Source organism: Furipterus horrens, unplaced genomic scaffold (assembly GCF_987537825.1).
Source record: "Furipterus horrens unplaced genomic scaffold, mFurHor1.1.pri manual_scaffold_3, whole genome shotgun sequence".
NCBI lineage: Eukaryota > Metazoa > Chordata > Mammalia > Chiroptera > Furipteridae > Furipterus > Furipterus horrens.
Window position 1 is genome coordinate 72,858,903 of NW_028327173.1, and position 10,985 is coordinate 72,869,887.

Genomic DNA, 10,985 nt, shown 5'->3' on the forward strand with positions numbered 1-10,985 from the left:
ATTTTTAATAACCAGAACTCATTTCCTGATCCATCTACTTAATTCTAGTATTTTTATATTATAATCTCCACCACCCCCTAACCCCTCTATTTTTAAAAGACGGTAGCACTGCTAAAAGGTAAAACCAGTGGACTAAGATGCATGCTTTCCTCTGGAACACAGCATAGGAGGGTCACCTTTCTTCCCCTCCCCCAGCTTTCCCTGAGGATTGAGACAGAGCTTCCTGTCTGAGATGCGCTGAGGGAGCCACAGGCTACGTGTTTATTCTGCATTTCTCCTCATGGAAGTCCACCTCATAAGGGGACAGCGTGAGAACTTTCTTTGGATGGGCAGAAACTGGAGGTTCTCCAGAGCTGAGGGAGATGCAGAGGGAGGCCTCTACTCCACTTTTCACCCTGCCCGAAGGCAGCTCCAGGTCCCCACCTGCAACCTTGGCTTTGCTGTGCTCACCTGCAGGTGAGTCAGGGAAGGAGGAAGGATTGCATTTTCATCATGCCCATGTGACAAAAATGTGGCCTAGAATGAGGTCCTGATGACAGGATGGAGTATGGCAGATCTCTGGGTCAGCCTCCTAGGAAGCAAAGTGCTCCAAGGTCAGGGCTGGCTGGCAGAGCAGTGCAGTTCCAGGGGGCCAGGAGGGCTGTCCTTGGTTGCTGTGTGACAGTCAAGTGGAATTTGGTTTAAGCCTTGCCTCCCCCCACAGGTCTGACTTTTTCCCATCACAGTCTCCTTCCAGCCTGGGGCAGCTGGGAACTCAGCAAGAGCCTCTGTGTCCTGGAGGGAGGAAAAAGGAGATACTGTCCCCGTGGCCTGAGGAAGGCTGAAAGGGCTTCCTCTGGAGAAGAAGCTGCACAGGAGAGGAGAGCATGAGGTGACAGGAGGAGGAGGGAGAGGGGGGGTGGTAGGGAGAGCATGGGCGATGTGGCTCACCATGTCCTTCTATACCTGAAGCCACACTCGATCTGCATCACCTTCAGGCAGGTGAGTCATCTGAGGCTCAGAGGGCTGCTGTCGCCACACAGCTAGGTGGTGACAAACTCAGCCAGTTGGGCGTGTTTGCTGTTACACTGCTGCCTCCCCATGGCCCACGGCCTCCTACTGCAAAGAAGGGAGAAAAGGATTCCCAGAGAGTGCGCCTTCCATAGCCACGTGCCTGCCTTCTCCACCTCCCCTCCAAATGGGAGAAACTAGTTCACCCAAGCCCCAAGTTGTGAAAGACTGCCAAACCCACCTCTCAATGTATTTGTGATTTAAAGGAACAACGTCTTGATATAAAGGACGTTTCCATCACAGAACAACAGGCAAGAGACTCATGGAAAAGGTGTTTGAGGCGCTTGGTGTAGGTCCTTACTTCTTTGTCACCACAGAGTAAGTTCCTCCCACAGGGCAGGCCACACATCTCCTAACCTCGTGTCTTTGGTGCTCAGCCCAGTGCCTGGCAAATGGCAGGGTTTCCATGAGGTGTTTGATGACAGATACATGAATGAGCGAATAGATATATGGGTCACTCCCAAAACTCCCAGTGAATGAACATTCATTCACATATTCAAATTGTATTTGCCAAGAACCAAGTTTGCACCAGACAATAAGCTGGGCACTTACTGCTGTGGACTAGACAGACCTCTGTGCCCTGGCCTCATGGAGCTTGAAGTCTAGTAAGGGAGATGGTCAGTAAACAAAGAGTGACTAAATAATTATTTAGTTGTGGCTGAGGCTGTGCGTGCGTTATTAAGGCTTATGGCTACAATTGTTGGTTCTGACCATTTAGGTGTCAACTATTAATCCGAAATCTAATTTTGAAATTTGGCCATTTTACTTACGGAATTCTAATTTTTTAAATCCACTTTCGTGTAGTTTAAATACAACCTATATGCCATAATTTGTTTTTCAGTTCAAAAGAGTTATGTTTAAGGTCCACAAAGCTTTATGGAGTCAGGTTTAAGTTCCACCAAACTAAGAAATTTCCATCAACTATCCAGAGATTATTATTTTAAAGTTCAAAGTTGGTTTTACAGTGATATTATAATTATATAAAAGTTACATTCATTAAAAAACACTGAAAGCAAATAATAAAAATATTAACAGTAGTTATTTTATTAAATGATATAGTTAGGGGTGGTCTTTTTACTATTTCCAGTTTAAAAAAATATTTTATTTAATGGATGATTATCATTTGTAATAAAATGAAATTTAAAGAAAAGCTGTTAAAATATATCTTAGTTTATCTCATTTTTCTTTTGGAATTATTTATACTTCTCAGTCTGCAGTGCCTTACACTTAGGAATGTTTACAATGTCTTTCTTTTATTTCCCCACTACATATTTCTATAAAGGAATAAATAAATGAATTTTGAAATCAAAGTCTATAAGACCAACATATTGAAATATTTTGTTTTAAAGCATTCAGGTCAGATTTCCAAACAAAGATCAAAGTGAAGATCTTTGGATTTTCTCAAAAAATACTATCAAAAGCTTGTTTTTATTGTCCTATTTAGTTCTTGGCTATTTTGTTTGTAAATATGGGATTTGAACGTGGTAAATAGATGGAATTAAAGAAGAAATGTTTAAACACATTCTGTAATTGAATACTTCCCTAAATTCCATTATTTAAAAATTATCTGTCTCTTATATACAGTAACATCCTGCAGCCTTCTCAAGGTCTCTTTTATTATCAACGAACATTTGGATCCCATCAGAACATTTGCTTTTCATTCATAAATGTATCTCCTTTGGTGCCCTTCTGTGATCTGTTCGGTTATTATGACTCATTAAGTTAGAAAAGATTTATCTAAAATTTACTCAATCATAAAATTTTACATTTGCAAGGGTCATTAGTGATATTTTAGTCCAAAATTCCTCCCAAAGCAGGAATTCCTTCTAAAACCTTTGTCAGTGGCCTGCTTGAATACCTCCTATGTGGGGAAGCTCTCTGATACATTTATATATATGTATGTAGTACGGGTGAAGCAAAAGTAGGTTTACAGTTGTTCATATGGAAAATACAATAATTAATAAATAATAACACAAGAATAAACTCTGTGTTTTGCATACTCACAACTGCCAACCTGCTTTTCCCCACCCTGTAGATATGCACATTTCTTCTTATTCAGACACACATGAACATACACAAATAGGATATTCTTTTTGTTTTTTTCATTTGACACATTTTCTACAATAAACAAGCATTACTTAAGTGAGTAAAACAACTTTAGTAAAATGGACAAAACCAGCAGGTCCCACTAACAGGTCTTGTGGTTGACACCTCATTGCTTTCTTCTTGCCCATGCTTCCCTCTCTCTCGCCACCCCGCCTCCCCACCACCCTGGTGACCTGGTAAATAGAGTCTTGGCTCAAGTATCACCTCCAAAGGAAGCTTTCCTGATGCCCCCTGGCCCCAGGGACCCTGGATCCTCCCTTGTGTGCCCACCACTCTTGGTGCAGACCCTCAATGATGGTGCCTACAACTCCGTTGTGAGAAACCTGCAGGCCTGGCTCAGTGTGGCTCATCTGTAGCCCCTACTCTGGTCCCTCACTCTACATAGGCCCCCAGAAGATGTGTAATGAATGCTTGGGCCACAACTAGGTCACAGCCACAGCTTGCCATTGGTTTCTAGTCTCCAGCTAGATCACGCTGGCCCTTCCTTGATGGCTCCCTACTGTCTACCAAGAAGGTACAATGCCTTAGAGCCTCCAGGACCCTCTACAATATAGTTTCAGCTCACTCTTCCAGCCTCATTTTCTTCCTCTGTATGTCCTGCCCTCCGTGGGCTGTACTTCCCATTACCATTTGCTCTTACTGTTCTTTTAAACTGGAATTCTCTTCTGTATCTTTATCTAAAGAATTCTTAAAAATTCACCAGAAGTTAGGATAATACCATAGTTATCCTTAGATTTGTGATGGGGATGGAAGGATATAATGTGTGTGATGCTCTTAGTACTGTGGCTTGCTACTGCTAAGCATATGAATAATAGCCATCATCAACATCAGCAACAGCATCAATATGTCAAGCACCACCCTAGACTCTAAGAATAAAGAGTTTTTAAAAGTTCTTGCACTCAGGCAGGTAAATCACTCACTGTAATACAACATGTTACATACTATTATAGAGCTAGGAGCAAATGCCATGGGAACAGAGGTTTGGGGGAGGGAGTGGTAGCTTCCCAGAAAAGATGATGCTTTCATTGAGCCTTAAAGAAAAATAGGAATTTCACCAGAAGAAAAGGAGAGATTAAGACAAGGCACTCCAGGCAGAGGAAGTGTCAAAAACAGAGATATAAATGAATAAATGAGCAAGGGGAATTTAAACAGTTGTATGTAGTACACCCGAGGCTCTCCTCTTTCCTAGTATAGTGCAGAGAAGCACCCTCCTCTGCCTTCTACTGTCTGGAAAACACTGCCTGGGGCGCTAGGATGATAGGGAGATTCCAAAGGAAGGAGTGTGTGGGCCCTGGAACTGTTTTGCTGACCTGCTGATGTGGGAAGGGCAAAGTTGCCAAGATCCTATCTGAGGAAGATGAGGGACCCAAGCACTCCTGGAGACCTGGGCCAACCTTCCAGCAGAATCTTGGGGAACCCAGTCAGCAGCCAGAAAGCTAGAGTGCAGCCAGCAGGGTGGCCCATCTGGCCTTCCCCACAGCAATCACTGTTTACTTTGGATGCCAGCTGTCCCCATAATTCACACACAAGATTTACCACTGGAAGCTAGTCATGCAGACTCTACCACTAACAAACTTCCCAAACATAAGCAAGCCTTTGCTTCAGAGACTGGAGGTGGAGGGTATAGAGGGAGGAATAGAATCTAGTTCTGGGAGAAAATTATTGTGCTTTATGTATTTAGAGAAAGTAAATTCTCTAAAAATGTTAGGAAGTCTTCCCTTCTATCTTCAGAAGTTTCGGTAGCTCATCCCCGCAATGGGGTAACATACTAAAATTTTAAACTGTATTCTTGCTCCCTGTGTTATCCCCTCCCCTCATTTCAATCAGCGAGCCAAGTTTTGTAATTTCTTGAAAGGGGATTTTGGCAAAGTGGAAGGCAGACATCAATTCTAGAGCATAAGTCCCTCTTCTAGAGGACAGGGAGGTAGGGAATAGAGATTCCTGGAACTGGAAAGAAGATAAGACCTCAGAGGGAAAGGGCTAAGTGGTTACAGACTCACCAAAGATCCCTGGAGCCCAGGCTTGGCCCTGTGGGAAATACAGGGAATGGACAAACCAGTGGCTATTAGAGATGGCCTACAACTGGAGGACCCTCCCTAATGCCTTAGTACGTAAAACCCTATGATAACACTGAGTCCTCAGTATAACTGGGTTTGAATTTCCTAGTAGTCAAGTAAAATGGGGACTCAAATGACACTTCTTTGCCAGTAGAAATAGCCCTTCCATCCCCATTTGAGAAGAATAGCTCTGTGCATGAGGAACCCATAACAGCTTTTCCTGAGGTAGTAGCCTTACAAGACACTGTTGATTCAACTCAGGACCTACCCCCCAAACCCTCCTTTACTTTCAGGCTCATAATTAGACTCAAGTTCCAGTAGGCCCTGAAGATGAAGAACAAAGTGTAACTCATGAGGAGAAGTACTACACTTTGAAAGAAGTACATGATTTTTCCAATTTATAGAGACAGGAATCTGGGGACTGTGTGTGGAAATGGATACTAAGAGTGTGGGATAATGGTGGAAGAAACATAGAGTTGGATCAAGTGAAATTTATTGATATAAGCCCTCTAAGCAGAGATTCTAGAGTCAATGATGTAGCTTGAGTGGTTAGAAAGGGCTCTAGCCGTTTGTTTGGTTTGTTGGCTGAAACATGGACCAAAGAGCGTTCTATAACAGATGGAAGTTGAAATGCCGGACTGTCTTGGTATACTGTAAGAGGAGGTATCCACAAACTTGGGGAGACTGGAATGTTATCATGTAAGACCTGCTCACTCACCCTAGGAAGGTCTCTGCACACAATGCTTCTGCCGTAAGTGCCATCTGTGGACTTACAGAATGCCTTATCTACCATCATCATGTAGTCACAGCACTGTCTCTGATGAAGGAATTCATTTCACAGCCAGTGAGGTGCAGCCATGCGCCCATGCTCATGAAATTAACTGGTCTTACCATGTCCCCCGTCGTCTTGAATCAGATGCACTGGCCTTTTAAAGACTCAATTACAGCACAATTAGCTGGCACTACCCTGCAGGGCTGGGCAAGGTTCTCCATGAGGCTGTATATGCTCTGAATCAGCATCCAATATATAATGCTACTTCTCCCACAGCTGGGAACTGAGGACTGAAAGTTGGGGTGGCGCCACTTGCTATTACTCCTAGTGATCCACCAGCAAAATTTTTGCTTCCTGTTCCCATAATCTAATTCTCTGTTGGTCTAGAGGCCTTTGTTCCAAGGGGAAAGGTGCTTCCACCAGGAGACACAGTGAGATTTCTCTGAACTGGAAGGTACATGCAAGAACATGGATGAAACATGAGACATCATGTAACCGAAAGATGCTAGACATGAAAGACTATAAATCACCCAATTCTATTTACATGAAATTTCTAGAAAAGGCAAAGATATGGAGCCAAAAGGCAGATCAGTGGTTGCATGGGGCTGAGGGTGTGAGAGAGGACTGCAAACAGGCACAAAGAAACATTTGGGCGTGATGGAAGTGTTCTAAAACTGAATTGTAGTGTAGTGGGTAGAGGCAAATCTACCTACATTTACTAAAATCACCAAACTATGTATGCAATTACAATGGATGGATTATAATCCTCAATAAAGCTGTTATTTAAAAGTGAACTAATTCTTACATACTTGAGTTTGTAGATTTAAACTTATATCTATTTCATCGGCTTCACTATTCCCCAAGCATAAATCATCTTTTTTTTACTGTGGGAATCAGTTTGGACAAAAGTTGGTTACTTTCCTTCATGATTCTGTAATTTAGTTTGAAAATACAAAAGCTTATGTTATGTGCCTTTGATTCCTCCTTCTTCAAAATCTTTGCTGCTTTGCTATTATTCCTCTTGAGAAGGGCTCAGTCGTTGGGTCAAAACACAAGAATCCAAAGTAATCATGAGACCCAGATATGATTCCATCCCTTCATGTAGCATCTTGCCTCCAAACCTAAAGCAATGATTACTTGGAGCCAAGGTTACTGCATTTTAAAGACTGAATAATCCGTCAGAAGACTTTAAGTTTCCACTTGTAGTAAGTCTTACTCCCATTAATGCAGAGATGAAATTAAGTTAATTGTGAAGCCATTATCTGGAGCCTGTTCTATGAGCCGTCTACACCTAGTGCTACCCAGGATCTGAGTGCTGGGATTTTGGAAACCCTGGGTAAACCTAACTGACCCATTTGTACACACTCTGTACATCTTTTATTCTTGGAAAGTTCACAAAATATAAAACCCAAATCAAATCATGTTTATGATCTCTTTCTAAATCTATAAATTCCAATTTAATTGAATTGTTGATTAAATTATCACTCCAAATAATACAGCTGGATGAAATCTGAACCAAACTATACCTACCAGTGTTTGCAATGAAATTCAAAACAAAATACACAATTCTTGGAAGAGCTGTCCAGATCTAGTTGCAGAAAAATTGTGGCTTTATTTACAAATAGTGGGTTTTAGATGAAATGTAACTTTTACCTCCAGATAACGGTTATTTCACCAAAGGAAGTAATGAAATTATATCTATAACTTCGCTTTTCATTAAGAGATCTACTGGTTCTCCTCACCCACTATCAGTCCTGCTTCTCCAGAAAGAAGAGTGTCTATCTATCACTGAGCTTTTGTTCAGTAGATTATTTTGGTCAAATCTCTCTGAGATTCTGAGGGCCTGAAAAATTGTCTCCCAGAAGAAGCTTATTAGACCTAGAAGTGTAAAAAGTCATAAAATGAAATGATCTCAGAGGTAAAGCAGACACCACCCACCTAATTCAGGGATCACCCCTATAATATCCCAGGAAACTATGACTCTCAAAGTTTGGAATTCCATATTCCAGGCATTTTTTTCTATTTTGTTTAGCCATTTATATTCTTCAAAGAGAGTAGGGAATCCATTTTAATTGTATTTGAGTTAAATGACTGAACTACTGAACCAGGGAAGAATTATACCAAAAATAAAAAGTAAATGTCATGAGTTTAAGGATCATAAAGAAAATGATCTCCCCTTCCCCACCCCCTGTTCCCAGGATTACCCCATTCAAGGTCCACCAGTGGCTTCGTTTTATGGACTTCAAGTACTACACACAGATGCCACCTCCTGCCCAATGGAGAGCAGAGGAGTATGTGGAGGTCTTCAGTTTCCCATCCTGGTTTACAGTGTTTATTTTTGTAAGACAATAATGGAGAGATGCTTCCTCTACCCAACATGCAACTTGTGAATCATTATACAAAGAAAAAGGAATTCCCAAAGCCCTTACATATATCCTTTACGTTTTTAAAAAAATTAAATGAGGTCTCACGTATCACAACATAACATGTACAAATTGTGTAACAAACAATTCAAAAGCCTTCCAAAAAGGGGAATTAGAATGATTATCTGCCATAAGCTTCATCTTGCCAAACAGTTATTACTCACTGGGCTGCCAGTGACTTGCATTCTTTCTAAAAATAGATCTTCCCATGAAAAAGCACAATAGTTGTTGCTGTATGAGGTAAAACTACAAAAGCAGTTATTTTTATCCTCCAGGCAGTTAATTTTGTATTCTGAATGGAACCAACCAAATAGTTTACAAAAGAAGAAAAAAAAGGGAAACTAGACAACCAGAAATTGCTGTGCTTTTCTTTTTCTCCAGTTTGCCTTTCTCAAATATTTTTTTTCTGTTTTACATAGAACCATATTTTCTAATTATGTCCAACCATGAATGTCCCCAGCTTGTAGAAGGCAGTGACAATAAATTCAAGATACAAAAACGAAAGGAAAATAAGGCGAGGGGCGGAGTGAGAGAGAATATCTTCTTTTTCTAACAGCTCTGTCCCAGGCTCCACATTGAAAGGCAGGGCAGTGTTTTGGAAGAGCCTGATTTATAATTAGAAAGCTCTTACCTCAAAGATAGGTTTCAGAACAGGAGCTCCATCCTTTACCAACTGTTCTTGAAAGAGGTACTTAATGAATCACTAGCAGCTCATTTTCATCACCTGCAAAGTAGAGGTAATAGTACCTCCCTCATCAAGGAGTAGGATAGAACGAGACATGTGCATAAAGATGTGAACCCGTGGCCTGTCACACAACAAGCTACACAGGGATTAGCAAGTAGGATCCTCTCACACAGAATTTTGAGGAAGCAGCGACTGGGAACAGTGAGAAAAAAGAAAAGTAAGACATGAAAGGACAAGAACAACAGAAGAGGGGAGTGTTGCCTGGTGACCTACCCAGATCTTGTGGTCCTCTAAGTATTGCCACATTTGATGCCACATCGATCCATTTTGGGAATTCTGATATTATGTACCAGTTATTTTCCCACCCAATGTATTTGTAAGGTGACTGTTCATAAGCTCCCATTTTGCAAAGGCTATGCTGAAATACTAAAAATATTGGGAGCCCCAAGGGAAAACCCAGCTAAGAAACCTACAACTTACTGTGTAGTCATTCTACTGCTCTCTACGAGCACAAAAAATGGGTATAATTGTCATTTATTTTTAAAGGACATCTCTTATACACGAATTTGGGTGAAAAAATACAGTATTTATTATGATACTGTAAATAGGTTCAAAGTGCCTATCATGGACAAATACAGTTTTATTTTGGGATAAAACTATATGCAATATTTGTGTTACATTTTCAGTATCTAAACATTTTAGAATAAAAACTACACTACCCATGTAGATGGATCTTAGCACAATCAAGATCATTCTTTTCCATTATTCTTCCTAGCTCTTCCTTTAAATGCTAAAATCTAAAATCACCAGATGATAAGTGAAGCTTTTAGCGTGCCTACTTGCTGGAAGGTTCCCTCCCATCTAGTTCCATGATACGTGGATATTCCTAAAAGATAATTTCCTGGTAATTGTGGCCCATCCCTAGCACAACTGCTTACCATAGACCAAAGAAATGCAAAAGGAAAGGCAGCAAATCATTGAGTACTAATTGCAAAGCACATGGTTGTTACATTTTAAAGGCAGGTTCTTGGGGCCAGCAGTCTAAAAGTTTGAGGACCACCACCCTGAATGGTTGAATTACCTTAGATGTACTGAGTTACTAGGAAGTCCAGAGCTGGAAGGGGCCTCTCAGAAGGATACTCATTATCAACACAGAACCCAAATGATGGCAATGCTTTCTCTTTAACCCCACCCCCATGCAAAGCAGCATGGAAGCATTGTGCAACCAGCAGACCATCATCCCACCTGTAACGCATGCAGGAGGTGGGGAGAGAAGAAAGAGAAGGTGAATGAGAGCAGGGAAGGTAAAGAGAAAGGAGCAGAAGAGACTTCTGCCATTCCTGAGTCCAAGCTCTTTTGTTAGCTAAGATCGCTGAATGAAGGAAAGACAAACTGTGCCTTGAGCAGTGAGCACTGTGAGTGGGCAATTCCATGCAAGCCTGACGCCTTCAGGCAATGCCCTATGGGCCACCCATGGCTGGGACAATTCATCCATCCTCTTGAGAGAGGCAACATCATTCCTATTTCTGGATGAGATCCACAATCTCACACTTACTAGAACATCCACTGAGAAATTTCCAACATTGCATTCCTGTTTCTAAAGGAAACTCAGTGCACTTGTGACCAGTTCTGAAATGGCAATCAGGGTATTTTTCTATTTCTTAGATTTGCATGATTATACATCAAGCACAGTCATATAACAAAGAGTTGGCTTTTACCAGTTTTATTTCCCAAGAGGCTTGAGAATTTCCCAAAAGCATGATATATGGGCTTTGATTCACAGTGTTTTAAAATATTGTACACCAAACATACATGCACACATGGCGTGCAAATGTTGCATAAGCGTTGTGTTTTTCTAACCATCTTGGTCTGCTGCCCCACTTCCTGCCTTC